The sequence below is a fragment of the Typopeltis vanoorti genome, chromosome 5 (assembly GCF_054136105.1).
Source record: "Typopeltis vanoorti isolate ZY-2024b chromosome 5, IOZ_Tvanoo_1.0, whole genome shotgun sequence".
In the NCBI taxonomy this organism is placed as follows: domain Eukaryota; kingdom Metazoa; phylum Arthropoda; class Arachnida; order Uropygi; family Thelyphonidae; genus Typopeltis; species Typopeltis vanoorti.
Genome location: NC_143553.1, coordinates 89,919,699 through 89,935,395, shown reverse-complemented (window position 1 = coordinate 89,935,395; position 15,697 = coordinate 89,919,699). Strand labels below are relative to the sequence as shown.

General features: G+C 35.3%; 1 protein-coding gene across 2 annotated transcripts in view; it reads right to left on the bottom strand.

The window, feature by feature from the left end:
* The window catches only part of LOC150106639 (stromal interaction molecule homolog), a 341,067-nt gene that overhangs the window by 86,285 nt on the left and 239,085 nt on the right, over positions 1-15,697 (bottom strand). The window lies entirely within an intron of this gene.

Genomic DNA, 15,697 nt, shown 5'->3' with positions numbered 1-15,697 from the left:
GCACTATTTTTACTGAAGATGGTAAATTAAATATAGAAATAGACAACAGAATCAGCAAAGCTGGTATGGTGGGAAGTCAATTGAATAAATTCAAAGGAATAAGAGAGAAATTAGTCGGAACACTAAATTAGCTGTGTACAAGACAGTGTTCAAACCAGTTTTAACTTATGGATCTGAGAGCTGGGTCAGAAGTAAAACACTTGACCAAAGACTAGAGACCACAGATATGATAGTCCTGAGAAAGATTATAGGCGTGAACAGATGGCATCAATGGCAATATCATATTAAAAACGAGGATATTAGGAAAGAACTTGACATTGTCAGCATCCAGAAATGCATTATCAGAGCTAATCTCAGGTGGTATGGTCACTTAAACAGAATGGGCGAGGAAAGATTAGCAAAAGAAGTGTTCTCTGCCAGGTTGGCAGCAAAAGGACCCAGAGGAAGACCAAGATATAGGTGGATTGATACTGTACAAAGTGCTTTAGACGATAGAAATATAAGATCTGATAATATTGGAGTCTTGACAAGTAACAGACTGATTTGGAGGAAAATTGTAGATAGGAAATTAATAATGATGCAATTTTTTCATGTAGTACTATCATATCCTGTACACCCCTTGAGGGTATATGGCAGGAATTTGATGATGATGATGAATCAAAATATATGGGAAAAATGTGACAAATTTAAAAATTTGTCGATGACATTGGATTACTTGCAAGCACAGAAGAAAATCTATAGTGAATTTCTGATGAAATAAAGGAGGAGTGTATAAAATCTGGATTAAACATAAATATAGACAAAACGAAAATTATGCAAATAAGAAAAAGCACCACCAATCTGAAAATTGAAATTGATAGTAAGAATCTAGAGCAGGTAGAAAACTTCACCTACCTTGGAGGAGTTATTGAATACAATGGTGAAATTATAAAAGATATAAACAGACGAATCAGTCAAGCATCCCAAACTTTTGGACGACTTAATAAAATATGAAAGTCAAGAGACATCAAACAAGTAACAAAAGTAAGAATCTATGAAACAATGGTCCTCCCGATACTCCTCTATGGAAGTGAATGCTGGAATCTCAAAAAGGTTGAAGAGAAAAAATTATTAGTTACTGAAATGGGTTGGCTAAGAAGATTACTTGGAGTATCGCTGCTGGATCGACTAAGAAACGAAGACATAAGGAAACGACTAAAACAAGAAATAACAATAATAGACAAAATCCAAGAAAAAAGACTGTGATGGTTTGGCCATGTGACCAAAATGGAAACAGAAAGACTATCATCTAAAGCCCTGAATACAACAATGGAGGGTAAAAGATCCAAAGGACAGCCCAGAATTAGATGGATAGACAAAATAAAAGAGGACCTGAAAACCAAATCACAACAAGCGACACCAAACTGGACTCTCCCGGGACAGACAGAAGTGGAACGAGTTCATTCGGCCTCATCATCATCCACATAGATGATGGAAGAGAGAAGAAGAATCTAGTGATTTGAAAACTTATGTCACTGAAATTTGGAAAAATATGTCATCTCAGTCACAGTCATATCCTCTGATGCTATGACCAAATCCAAACTCTTGTTCATGTTCCCACCACCACATGCTGCCTAAGACAGTTGCCCATCAAGAAATCCAAAATTCAGATCCCTTATTACTGCATGTTGTCTCTTCTGTCCAGTTTATATTGCTACAGTTTAAGTTCCCCATAATGATAAATCACTTTCACTAGCCAAACTAATTTGACTAAACATTTCCTGCTCATCACCATCTATATTCCCTGGTCTGTAAATTCATGCTACTTCTCAGGTGATTTGTCCCAACCATTACTATCATCACCTATACATTTTCACAATTTCACTAAATATCTTGTCTTATAAACATCTACCTCACACCATATACTCTCAAAGCCATTATTGTTATTTCCAGTAAAATTCTCCACTCTGAGAGCACACAATTCATCTTTTATCATGAGTAGCACTCCACCACCATGTTTACCTTCTCAATCCTGCCAAAATATACTGTACCCTTCGATTTCTATCCTTGTTAGAACATTCTCAGTTAACCAAGTTGCACTGATACCAACAACTTTGGAGAGAGAGAGACTGAGTCAATCAATGCCACAAACTCATTCCTTTTATTCCTAATGCTCCTAGCATTTGTACACAGAAAAACCAGTATTGCCAGTATTCTTATTTCACAAGCCACCATCTCCAGAAGCCATTTGTGCAACATTCCACCTGTGCAATTCTAAATTTCCTGTCCCAACACACTCACTTTCCCAGGACAGCAGTCTCTCCAAATGCTTGCACCCTTCTGCATTCAAATGTAATTTATCTCTTGCCTACAGCTCTCTTCATCTTCAAACAAACTCCATGCATCCACATATTCCAGACCTCTTTCTGCACATTCTCACTATCATCTCATTTGTAATCATTTCTCAAATCTCATGCTACACAATTCATGCTACCTCTCAGGTGATTTGTCCCAACCATTACTATCATCTCCTATACACTTTTACCCCTCTTCACTGTGTACTTTCACTTTCTCACACTGTGTACCCCTGTCCACCCTGAGCCTCCCCGTTCCCCTGTTCATCTTGCACACCCATTTTCCATACTCATACCACTCACTTCCTCATTCATAACCACCTCTTCAATCTCTCCTGTTGTACTCTCCCACATCACTTCCCACTTGATCTGATTCATTCTCTGTACTCACTTCTCTACCTTCCAGCAGCAATCTCTCTCTCCAAGTGACTCACACCATAACCACTGAAATGCAGTCCATTACTCCCATACAGTTCACTTCGTCCTTCAATCTCATTCCACACATTAACAAAGTGTCCTGCCCTCTCCTCACACATTTCAGCCAACATATCATTCATAATCCTTGCTCTCTGCCTCATCTCACCATAGTCATACCTATGCAACACAATTACTACCCTTCCTGTGACACTATTGTCTTTTATCCATCTAAGCAGCCTCCTGATATCCATTCTGACATGCTCTTTGTCCTCTGTCAAGTCATTCATACCTATTAAAACCATCAATTACCTTTGCTCTCTCTCTCCTCATATCCAATGTCTCAATCACTCTACTCATTTTACCGCATGGAAAACATACCTTGTGCATCCTCTCATCCAGCACACCTTTAATAATGGAGTCATCATGCAACGCCACCCGCTTATCTTTCGTTAACTCTTTTGTACCTACTTGATTTGTTTTAATCGTTTTCACCCGAATTTTCTTAATTTTACTCTGCATCCATTTCATCTCTTGCCTCATCCAACCCAATTCAACTTTCGAATCTCGCATCACATTCTCTCTATCATTCAATCTTTCTAATTTTCAAACTCTTGACTCCCGCTTCACACTTTCATTCTCATTCATCCTTTTCAGTTTCCGTACTTTCGGTCCATGCGTCCAACTTTTGCTTTCAATCATTCTTTCCATTTTCTCACTTTCGAACCTTTCGCCACGCTATTTCCGGTTTCTTTCATTCTCTCGATTTCGTTGATTCCGTCATATTCGCCTCGCTTTCATTCTTTTTAGCATCCATTACAGTTTTCAAATCACTTGTTTTCTTTTTCAATGATTTTTTAACAATTTTTCGCCTTTCTTTCACACCATGTTTCTCTTTCGAATGAGCACCCATTCTTCCCGCGACATTCTCGCTACTAACACTTTCTGTCATCAAATTTATATTAGCACTCGTTTAGCTCATACCCCTCCTTCCATCAGCCCTAAATGTTCACAAATCATCTATGTAATCGAAAGAATACATGTAGCACACCTCGCGAAACGACTGAAATCTAAGTTAAAGTCATGCACTGACAAAGCAGCCGCCATCTTTCCTCTGCTAGTTATTACTCTAAGGCAGTGTTTCTCAAACTTTTTTCGACTACAGAACACTTCACAAATCCTGAAATTTTGACGGAACACCTTGGTTATTTTATAATGTATAAATTAATAATTAATTGGTAATTTAGCTGATTTTTTATTATTAATCAATAATTGATAATTATTGATTAATATTAATTAAACATCAATTAAACCATCATGAAATTAATTTGTGCTGACAAATTAATTTAAAAATGACAAATTCCAGAACTTCTCGCAGAACACCAGTTAAGAACCACTGCTCTAAGGTCTAATAACAACGAATTTGTAATTAAATTTAAGCAACATATCCCATAATAATAATATATAATAATACTAGTAGTGCACAACTTTTATAGCAGTTCTTACTCAAACAATCACCCATATACAATTAATTATTTCAAGAATAACTTATCTGAATCGGGAGCTCTTTTTACACACCGCCGCCGCTACTGTTACCTCAAATATTTTTGAAGTATGCATTATATTTGACTGCATATTATAATCAAAATTTAAAGTTTCAATTATAATGTACAGTCACATTTCTATGGGTCTTAACAGATCATTCAAAGTATCCTTGGATCATGATTCCAGCAGGGTAAGGTAGTTAGTCAGTTAGTCCTATGCCTGTAAGTATACTTTGTATATAAATTGCATGGAAGTAAAGATGACAGGATTTTTAGTCTCAGAAACTGTGACTAAAATTCTCTTGAAATTAGTTAATTTGCACACAGTGATCCAGATGTGGTCTCACTTGGAACCACAACATACTGAGCTCAGCTGGTCAATGTCTTTTCACCACTGCAACAATCTGATGGTCTGCATTTTTGAAACGTCCTCTGAACTTCAGCTTGGTGGACCATCATACTAAGATGACTAAGATGACTCACATTCTCCACCTCTACTAATACAGATCAACAGAACACAAAAATCAGTAACTAGATATTTATAGAAATGTCTGATAGATATAATTATATCTATCAGACATTTCAAAATACATTCTCTTCATTTACTTCTAACACTTCACCACTCATTATCCTTCTAGGAATAAAGCCTGTTTTATCAGGATGGAACAATCTAATAAAGTGATCATTAAGTAGCTGAACTGTCATCTGCTTTGGTCACCCGAGTCCCATCTCCATACTGTAAGATTGTCACGTGTCATCTTCGTCCAGGAGGTTACTACCATGATGTGACTCATAGTTGATTACAGGTGTAAGGATAATATGGTGAGGACACTATCTCTTCCACATTGTTGTACCCATATGTGTGTGTGTTCACGGAGATGGTTTGCCTGTTCCGAGGAACGAAAAACTTGAGTTTCCAGATGAAACTGGCTAACTCACATTTAGTCAAAAGAGACTAGATAAAGGTTCCTCACGTCATGGACAGGAATCAAACTCAAATCTTTTCAACCAAAGGGCTTCGTCTATATAGATCGAACTATGGAGGAGCTATACTGCAAGATTTCCCATCCATGATGTGAGGAACCTTTATCTGGTCTCTTTCAACTAAAGGTGAGTTAGCCAGTCTCATATGGAGGTAGAGGGTTTTTTCACCCAGAAACTCAGGTTTATTATCCCTCATTTCTCTGACATTTGATTTCTTTAGTACTGAATGAAAGTGTTTGCTCTCTTCAGGTTTCTGACTGGTCTCTGAAGACAACCAACCAGTTCAAAACAGCTTGAAATCTTCTTTATAAAATGTACTAATAAAAGGCAAACATACAGATGCTTGGGCAGTGGTTGTGTTCTTTTAAGTAGTGCAAGCTAAGGCCTCCGATGCTGAGGATTATATTCTTGTAAACTCTCAGGTCAAATTAACAAAACTTTCATAGTTTCTACAAACATTCAGCTTTGAAATAATGCTGGATCTTTAATATCCACTTTCCTATGTAATTTTACATCACTGAAATGAAGCTGTATGGCTCTTTCTTTAGTAATTACAAAAGTTATCTTTCTTTCCTACTATCTACTAAAGGTAAATTGCTTCTACTATCTTTATCAGGTATTAAGCATCCTGTTCATGTCGACTTTGATATTTTGTATTTTGTGTAGACTTTGATTCTGCTAAGACCAGAATCAAAGAACATCAAGATCACAAGATTTCTAAAATCAGAGATTTCAGGCTTTGTTTCCCATATCATCAACATAAAACAGATTTCACTTAGATCAGACAATGATGTTATGCTATAGCAGATTTAAATTCAATTGCCTATTTCTTGAAATGTGCAAAACACCACTGCCCTATAAACAGACTGCATGTCTGTCTCCAAGTTTGGAGAATATCGCCATAAATTGTTCATACATATTTTTTATTTATTTAGTTATTTTTATTACCCCCCCCTCCCCATTCTGAATTACACAGCTATACCTGTCCTGGTTCCCTAGAAGTTTAATTGAAACATGTGAAAGTATAACTCATTCTGCTGAACTCATTCTTCTGTTAATACTTTGAATGTTGTAACCAATTCTTTTGTTCTATCCCTGAATTATGTTAATGGTAAGAGCAAAATATATAGTTATAAGGGAAATTAAAATTTATTAACATGTGTTAAATTGTTTTTTTAAAAGTATCATTAACAGAACACATAATTCATTCTGAATTATAAAACCACATACTTTTATATCACTACCGTCAGCTTGGCTACTAACCGGCTGCACACTGAGCAACACGTAGCCTTTTAGGAAAAGGCCAATCCCACCACTTATTTAATGTCTGAAGTGAATGTTTACCACATCAGGTCTCCATTTTGTTCCCCATCCCTTTTCTTCTTACATGCAGCATGTTTGATACTTTCCCTGGACATGCCAACCACAGCAAAGGATCAGCACTTCTCCACTCAAGGGACACCTGATACACCCTTGAACAGCACTACCATGTGATAATAGTGAATCAAGAGACCTCCCATTTAGCCTACAAATACTACCACTTATTCTACAAAATCATACACAAGAGTGTGTGCATATGTAAGTGGGGGCCTAGTCAAAGCCATGCATGGATACTAGACTGGATACTCTGTGCAGGTCACATGTTTACAAGACTTTTGCCTCTCACTGCATACCCCCTTACTCTTTATTTAAATTTTTTTTCCCATTTAACAACATAAATGGTAGTTATTCTGTGGATCACACAAAAAAAAAATTCTCATAAAAATAGCAAAAAAAAAATCAAAGAAGAAAACAAATCCAACCCCCCCCCCCTCCAAATGCAAAAAACTTCCCCATCCACTTCACTAATGATGTACAACTACCACTTACATTCAGACAAATGACTGATCTGTTATTTCTAATGGAACTTTAACAACTAATGTCCACCTCAACTATTCAATGTACTTTTTTTACATGATTCCTTTCATCACAAAGACAGTAATTGTTCATTTGTTAGATCTAACATCCTGCATGATGGAATACCAAACCTAGAATCCCCCCCCCTCCCGTTTCTTTTTAGCATGTTCCCACTGGGCATGGTGTCTACACATGCATAAACTGCTAGCAGGCACTATTTTTACCATATATATGCTACTTCAGCATCAGGCAGTCACATTTCACAAAGCTTATACAGCATGTTAATTGTGAGTTTTACAGAAGAATTTAATTTGTTAAATTAGCATTTGTGAAATGTCTTAATGATATTGAAATTCTTGAAATTTTCAAATGCAATTTGAACTGATTTTAAGTTTGTTTATATATATATATATATATATATATATATATAATACATAAACACAGCATTATAATCAGCTGTTACATATATTTTTTGCAACAGAAAATTTGAAAGAGAATGTTAGAATAAATGTGTTTAGTTAGATCCTATGCTTAGTGCTATAATAAACTTAACATTACGAAAGTAAGTAAAATAATCATTCTAACACATGTGTTGTATCCCCATAAATTTTTCACTATGAATGCTGACCATCGTGTAACCTTAAAAGAAAGAAAAGCAAAATATAAATAAAACAAAAATAAATACATATACACATAACAAGCACAACAAATTATACAAGATGATTTGCTGCTCCATCAACCCACATATATTCCTGCAATGCCTAAATAAATCACCTGATCAACATTATGAGTTAATTGAATTATGCCTCCCCCTGTAATTATTCAAAGAACTACCAAATGTACACAGCTGTTGTTTATTGTCAGTCAGTTATTTATACAGGGCAGCTCATAAGTCACAAAAGGTATTTGAACATTTAATAACTTTTTTTAAATTATTTATTATTTTTTTTTTGTTATAATGAACTACAAAACCTGGAGATTTTTTTTTTATTAGTTATAAAAAAAAACCACATTATGTAAATAAAGACAAGACCTTTTCTACAGCATGTCCAAATTTCTGCATGAATGCTTTCCTCCAGCTGTTGGATTTGTCTGTGTCTTGTTCACATACACCTTTTCCTTCAGATTACCCTATAGGAAAATATTTGTGCAGAAATTAGGGCACTGCAGCTAGAAACATTAACAGCTGTCATGGAACATGCCATAAAAAAGGACCCTGCTTTTTGAAGCTGAAAATGGAAGCAATTTACATGATGTGGTTTTACATAACTAATAAAAAATCTTCAGGTCCTATATTTCATTATAAAAAAATAAAATAATTAATAAATAAAAAGGTCATTAAATGTTTAAACCCCCTTCATGACTTATGGGCCATCCTGTATTTTGCAAACAGATCTTTCACTTTCCTCGTATAAAGTTTTTTGTTTTTTTTTTTAATTATGCCATCATAAATACATATATGCATGTCTAGAGTTTATAGAACCACATTATTCATCCAGCTAGCAACATACAGATCACATATAATAACACAATAATTCCTTTGCTAGTCATGTCAATACTTCTATTAACACCTGTTTACTCACTCCCTTATATTTCTCTTCTCACATGGCTCATTAATGATAGTTAACATATTTACAGTTTTAGTAATTCAAATATACCAACCAAATATAGCATTCTCCTTAATTTTATTTTCTAATTATATATAATGAAACAAACACATTACCCTTCCCCCTACATGCAGATTTGGTTATAATCGAAGAACCATCAAGTTATATGGCATGTCTGCCAAAATGCAAGCCTAAAATTGCCTCAGCACACAATGTTTTCTCTTGCCCAGTAAGATGGTTAGGATGGCAACGAGAGAATCCTGATCACTCTGATTTTAACATGTTAATCTTGCTCAAAATTTCCTAACTACATTGTGTAGCATTCATTACTGCTGTCAAGACCAAAATACCAGATAATACTCATCCTCCCCATAATTGTTTTTAATTAACCAGCTATCTTCCAAATAAACCAGCAGATGTTAACTCTCCTCTTGATAACTCAGAAAATAGCTTCATTCAAAGTTATTTCCATGGTTTGATTAATATTTCTATTCTTTCAATCCAAATACCTGCTCTGAATGAACAAAAATAATTCTAACTGGAATGAAGATCATCTGCCATTCAACTCAAAATCCACTATTCAAGCACTCTCCAAGTATGCCAAGGAAGTCTAAGAAAAAAATTCATCATATTAGAAAAGATTCAAGAACAAAACTCCAGTTTAACATTGCTGCAAAAAAACATCAACAAATTCAAATCTGATTTTGAAAGCAGAAAACTTGCCTTTTGTTCAAATAGAAGTTCTGAACTTTTGTCCTCTCATCTGAGCCAACAGGCTTAACTTCTACCCTTTGTTAACCCCCCACCTACTCTCATTCTGATGGTGCTATCAACACATTACCCAAAGATAAGATAAAGCTGACTTCCTGGCAACCATTCTTTTCTCCAATGCAAGTTGCATCAAAAATTCCAAAAAATCTCACTCCATTTCTCTAGTCTTGTGTAAAAATAAATCAGAAAAATTCTGAAATAGCCTTGATGCCAACAAGTCTTCTAGTCATCTAGATCAGTGATAAGCAACCCACGGCCTGTGGCTTGCCGAAACATTGTACTTCATTTAGCTGAAGTGTAAAAATTTTAGCAAAAGGAACAATTCATACTAGACATGGCTTGAGCCATGTCTAGTATGAATCATTTTGTGGTATGTGTTTCACTCTGCAATTGGGCCACTGCTTTCTCTCTGGCTACACACAATGTGTCATGGTGGAGAGCTTCCTTTCCTCAGATTTCCCACCTATGCCAGAGTACTACAGAGCTCTGTATCTTCAAATTCACTCTTTCTTGCACTTTTCAGTTTGACACTTTGATTTTTGATGAAGATCAAATCTCATCTTGGGCTGCAACCTCTAGCCTTTCCAGACACAAACACATCACACCCCATACTCTCTTCATCCTCCCAGAAAAACTAGGTCCATTTCCACATGCACAACTGCTAATACTATATAAATCCCAAACCCATTCAGTTTTAGAATATTCTTCCCACACTTCAGATGTTTCACCAAAAACCTCCCAACAAATATTTCTACTATTCAAAGGATAATCCAGTTAACTGATGACTCCCCCTCTCACAGATTCACTTCAATCACTTTCCTATACACATTGTTTTGCATTATGCATTTTCTGTAAGTATTTTCATAGGTGATGTTGCACTGAAATATCCTCCCTCATTCCTCCACCTTTCTTTGAGAGTGAAAAAGTGAAGAACATGAGCAGCTGCTGTTCAACATCCATTTACTGTTCATCTTAAAAAATTCCAAATCAATTTTTTTTCATCCCATTTACTTTTGTTGACATCTGTTCTTTGGGAATCTTTCCTTTCACCATTTTGCCATCCCCTCCCACACACAAAAACAACCTTCTAACATGTGAAAAGATTACTACTTTCACACATCTTGGCCAAACTCACTGCAACACTGGTATTGCATTTATAGTACTAGTGAGTAAATAGGTTTTCAACCTCTTTTGTGGTGAAATGACTCATGAAGTATACAAATTTCCTTTAAACTGCATCATACCTCAAGAGTTGCAGAATTCTGATTTTTGAATTCAAGTGAATGCAACTTATTTAAAATGAACCTCATTATTATTTATTTTACAGCATGGTCTTGACATTAAATTGAAGTCTCACAAGGCATTGCAATTCCCCATATCATCCCTCTTAGCAACAACATTCTAAAATCACACAATACAAATATTTTGATGGATACAAATTTTAAATAGGAGTGAACTCACCTGCATGAAAACTGGAGTGCACTAACTGAGTGCAACATATAACAATAACTATGGCGACAGAGAATTGCATTTAAACAAAACACTAGCATTACCTGAGTTATGAAAATAAAACTATAAAAGGATAATAAATATTCATTTCATTTTACATCCATGGACAAAAACTGTTCATCTTTTGAAACTAAAAGTGATTTGAGAGCTTGTGGCAATCTAAGTGATTAAGAGCAACTCATAACAACCTTTGTTATGAGTTGCCTTAGTAATGCACCACTTAAGAGATGAATTCTGAACACAAGCTTAAACATTACATTTACCTTTTATTATTATACAGGATCCTCCAGAGAGTCAAGAAACCTTCAAGGGAGGGGCCTCTACCAGATCACACAATGACAAAATACCTACCATATCTTTCTTGAAAACATTCACCAAAGGTTCATGCAATGAAGATGAGAAAAAGAACTCACATACCTCTTGATCACATCCTTACTAAACTTTCAGAGATGACCATGAGTATCCCCCCCCCCAAAAAAAAAAAGCCATGAGCTATAATATCTCATTTATGATATTAGTAGGTTAACAGCCACTGAATCTTTTCAACTGTTTTGAATCCAGGTGACCATATCTGAGCACAGTGGTCAAGAGGTGGTGTTACTAAAGCCTTGTAAAGTGAGAAAATAACTTCAAGTCTTTAATAGCACATGTGACATAGCAGAAAACAACATTTATACACAGAAGTTTTCATAACAATTTATTACATCAAACTGATAATTTAAATAAGGTAGAATAACAAAAGATTTCAAAAAATGCAAGCTGCACACTCTAGTGCAATATAGTAGATTGCACGACATAATTTAAAAATAAAACTACTACTTGTAACTATTGCGAGTAAGATTGTCCCAAAATTTAAGTAAAGAAAGGTGGCCATGTGTTGGGGCAATGCAGTGGTGCTTCAGCACTCTTTGAACAAACACTCAAATGTGAAGCAGCAGTAGTATAGCATGCAAGTGAGACTACAAGATGCTGTAGTCAGTATCAACTCCATGCTGTGTTAGACCAGACTTCCAGGTTTATTCTCAACAGAACATCCTGTTTGATAGAAGTAAGAATGTCAATCACAAGGAACTTGGCAAACAACTGGAAAGGAGAATGGTGACCATTTATTCTTGAAAGAGGAGTCTAACTTGAAAAAAAATGTAGGCAGTAGATTATATATTTCTTGAGTACAGTAAACCCTCGATTTAATGGACTAATAGGGGCTAAGGGTGTCTGTTAAATTGCAAATTTTTTAAAATAAAAATATCTGTAACATTATACTGCAATATTAGCACTGTAATAACAAACAAATTGTTTTATACACAATTTTCACACTTTTAGATAAGTTAATGCGAGGTTAATGTTCGATGTTGAGGCCCTTGGTTTAGGTAATCCTGCTTTGAAAAAACTATCATGTTTTTTTCAACTTTTTAATTCTGCTGTTTTTTTATAATTAACTCCCTAAAATTATGAAAATGTGTGTATAATTGCCACAGAAAGTCACACCACACGACAAAAGAACCAATTACAGTGCGATTGGTGTGAGAGGTGACTGGTGAGTGGTGACTTACCAGTCACCTCTCACACCAATAAACAGATTTATGAGTAGTGACTCATTTATGTCAGCTAAATTACTACAGTGAGAGCAAACAAAGATTGTGCCTGAAAATATCTTCAGGACTGAATATAGTACTATCTTACCTGGCTCTCATTGGGATAAAGGATTAAACTAAATTTATCATAGTCTAACCTAGTGAAAAATAAACTTTCAACATCTTTCTCTAAATCCAGAGTAATTTAATAAAAAAAGGTGGCAAACCTTTTGGCAACTCCTATAGGTAAAGATGACCTTGCTACTGCTTCTGCCTGGTATCTTCAACTCTGGGCCTGGCTCCCACTGAAGAGACCTCAATAAAGGTCGAAACTAGTCTGGGTAGTGGCCAATCCCTTAATGCATAACAGTATACAGATCCACAAGGAGATATGTTTTGTATTATGGGAGATACTCGGATAGGAGTGTTGGTAGCTTGCTCCACCTTTGCTACAAGTTGCCTGGTGTTGTACTACTTACCCAGGTAAGATAGCACTATATTCAGTCCTGAAGATATTTTCAGGCGCAAACTTTGTTTGCTCTCACTGGGATAAAGGATTAAACTAAATTTATCATAGTCTAACCTAGTGAAAAATAAACTTTCAAATTACTGCAGTGTTTTTCCAAAATTTGTTAAAAATAACAGGAAATTACTAACAAAAAAAAATAACCTGTTAATTTAATTATAAGCAAATCTTGGTTAAAAGCATTTTAAAATTAAAAGGGTGTTAATTTTCACATGTGACATACCAGAAATTTTGTCCATTAAATCGAGAGTTTACCCAGGTTTATTCTACAGAACATCCTGTTTGATATAAGTAAGAATGTCAATTACAAGGAACTTTGCAAACAACTGGAAAGGACAGTGGAGACCGTTTATCCTTGAAAGAGGAGAGTCTGACTTGAAAAAAATGTAGGCAGTAGATTATATATTTCTTGAGTATATTCAAAACTGGTTCAGATATTCCAGTAAAATAACTGGATTCCCCCCCCCCCCCCCCGTACAGGACTAGGGTTCTTCAATGCATTTCAACAATGTTACACATGCACCGAATCTTCTGGAAGAAATCATTCTAATGCAAAAGATGTAGGATGTTGTCCTAATTTCAAACAACATCCTGGTTTCAGATCATGAAGGTTAGAGCAAACAACCTTACTGGACAACTTCCTCTTCTCCTGCTTTTCCTCTGATGTAATGACCACCTCTATTGCAAGATTGATAATGTGCAGAAGATTCTGCACATTATCAATCTCAAAAAAATGTGCATCATCAAAAATTTTGTTGATACAGCTCAATTGCTTTTATTTCACTTCAATATGTAGAAAGATGATTTCAAGTTTGCTTGTTTGGCAACAAGAAAAACTTGAAATCATCTTTTAAATTCTCACTCTTGAATTGTTTAATAAATCAGCTATTTCTGAAGAATCTAACACTTTTCTACCATTCATATTCACTAAGATTATTCTTCCACTGTCATATTTCTTGTATTTGTCACATAGCAAAAAAAAAATATATATATAAATATTTTTTTTTCTCCCCTATATAGTTTGGCTAATTCTTCCATAGTCCAATTTCACGTTCCTTACCATACTAATGTCACCTGGGCCTGGTCATATCACCTTTCTCTCAGTATGGGATCCACATACTGAGAGAAAGGTGATATGACCAGGTGTAATGCAGCCAAATATAGCTTCCTTTACACATGTTCTGATCATTCCCATGAACTGCAGATTCGTCTACCATGCAGTTTATTCATAACATATTTTAATGGTATTAATAACATGAAAATAAGTTATGAATAATATTCAACACCTAAGCCTGTTAACAAAACAGGGTAAGGTGCTGGGCGTATTCATGTAGTTTCTTATGCCAAGGAACTGCTTAACGCTGCCTTCTTGGTCTATCATAATCACCAGCCTTATCATTCCATAATCATACATTTTCTTCTAAATTTCCACACATACCCTTCTTTACTTAAAGCTCTCACATGATTTGCTACCTCCCAAGTTGAAGTTGCATGATTACTCTATCCAACTGAAAACAAAACCAACTTATTTATACACAGATTCTCAAATGCTATTACAAGATCCAATAATCATGCACTCTGAGTACATCCATCACATGCTGCTTCAGGTTATCATCCTTAAGCAACTTCCTTGCTTTTTCTTCCCTCCAGATTATATCTCCATAATTGAAATTACTCAATAGCGTTCCTACTTGTATCCATAAGATTTCTGTGTATGCAATTCACAGTCAGTCCTACATTATCTGAAGAGTACTTCAGCTATATACTTTGTACATCTGAATTTTGTAGCAATGTACTTTGTTCTATTAACTATATAACACCAAATCTCAAACCTTCTACCTGTATTACTGATCATCACATTTGGGATCTACTCTGGTTGGATTTAATTCCTCCATAATCATTAATAACATTTCTCCACCCCTTCCTTTCTATCCTATTAGTCCTACCTGATGCCTATCATAAAGCAGTAATCCAAAGATATCATTTTCTTCTAGTTCTCACTAATTCCAATAACCTTTGGAACTTTAACAATGATAAAAATTGATCTCTATTACTTTCTAGCATTAGTGAACATGCTTGATAACTGACCACGAGGCTTATCCCTAAGTTGATTCATCAATAAATTCCTTATTTCTGTAATTAATCACTGCTGTAATCATTCTAGGGATCATCCCTTCCATACTATTATGTTTCTCTCTGTCTTCTTCTGTGTCATCTTGATCTCTCACTTTAGTACAAGTGTTCAGTTTTTATGCATTCATCCTTGTACCTGGCTTGCTTGACTACTTTTATTCACTCTTTCACTAAATAGCAATTTCTCCAAACATTTAACACCAATGATTTATTAGTGATTAAAACTAATATCGTTGCATAGGGGTCTGTGGAGAGAGGACACACCAGGAACGTTTCTGCTGGTATTACTCCACAATGGAAGAATCAGATGGGACAGAAAATTAATTTACTTGACTAGTTTCATGAAAATCTTTTTCACATTAAAAAAAAAAACTAGGTGTCTACATGATCAGCTGTAGCTGTGATT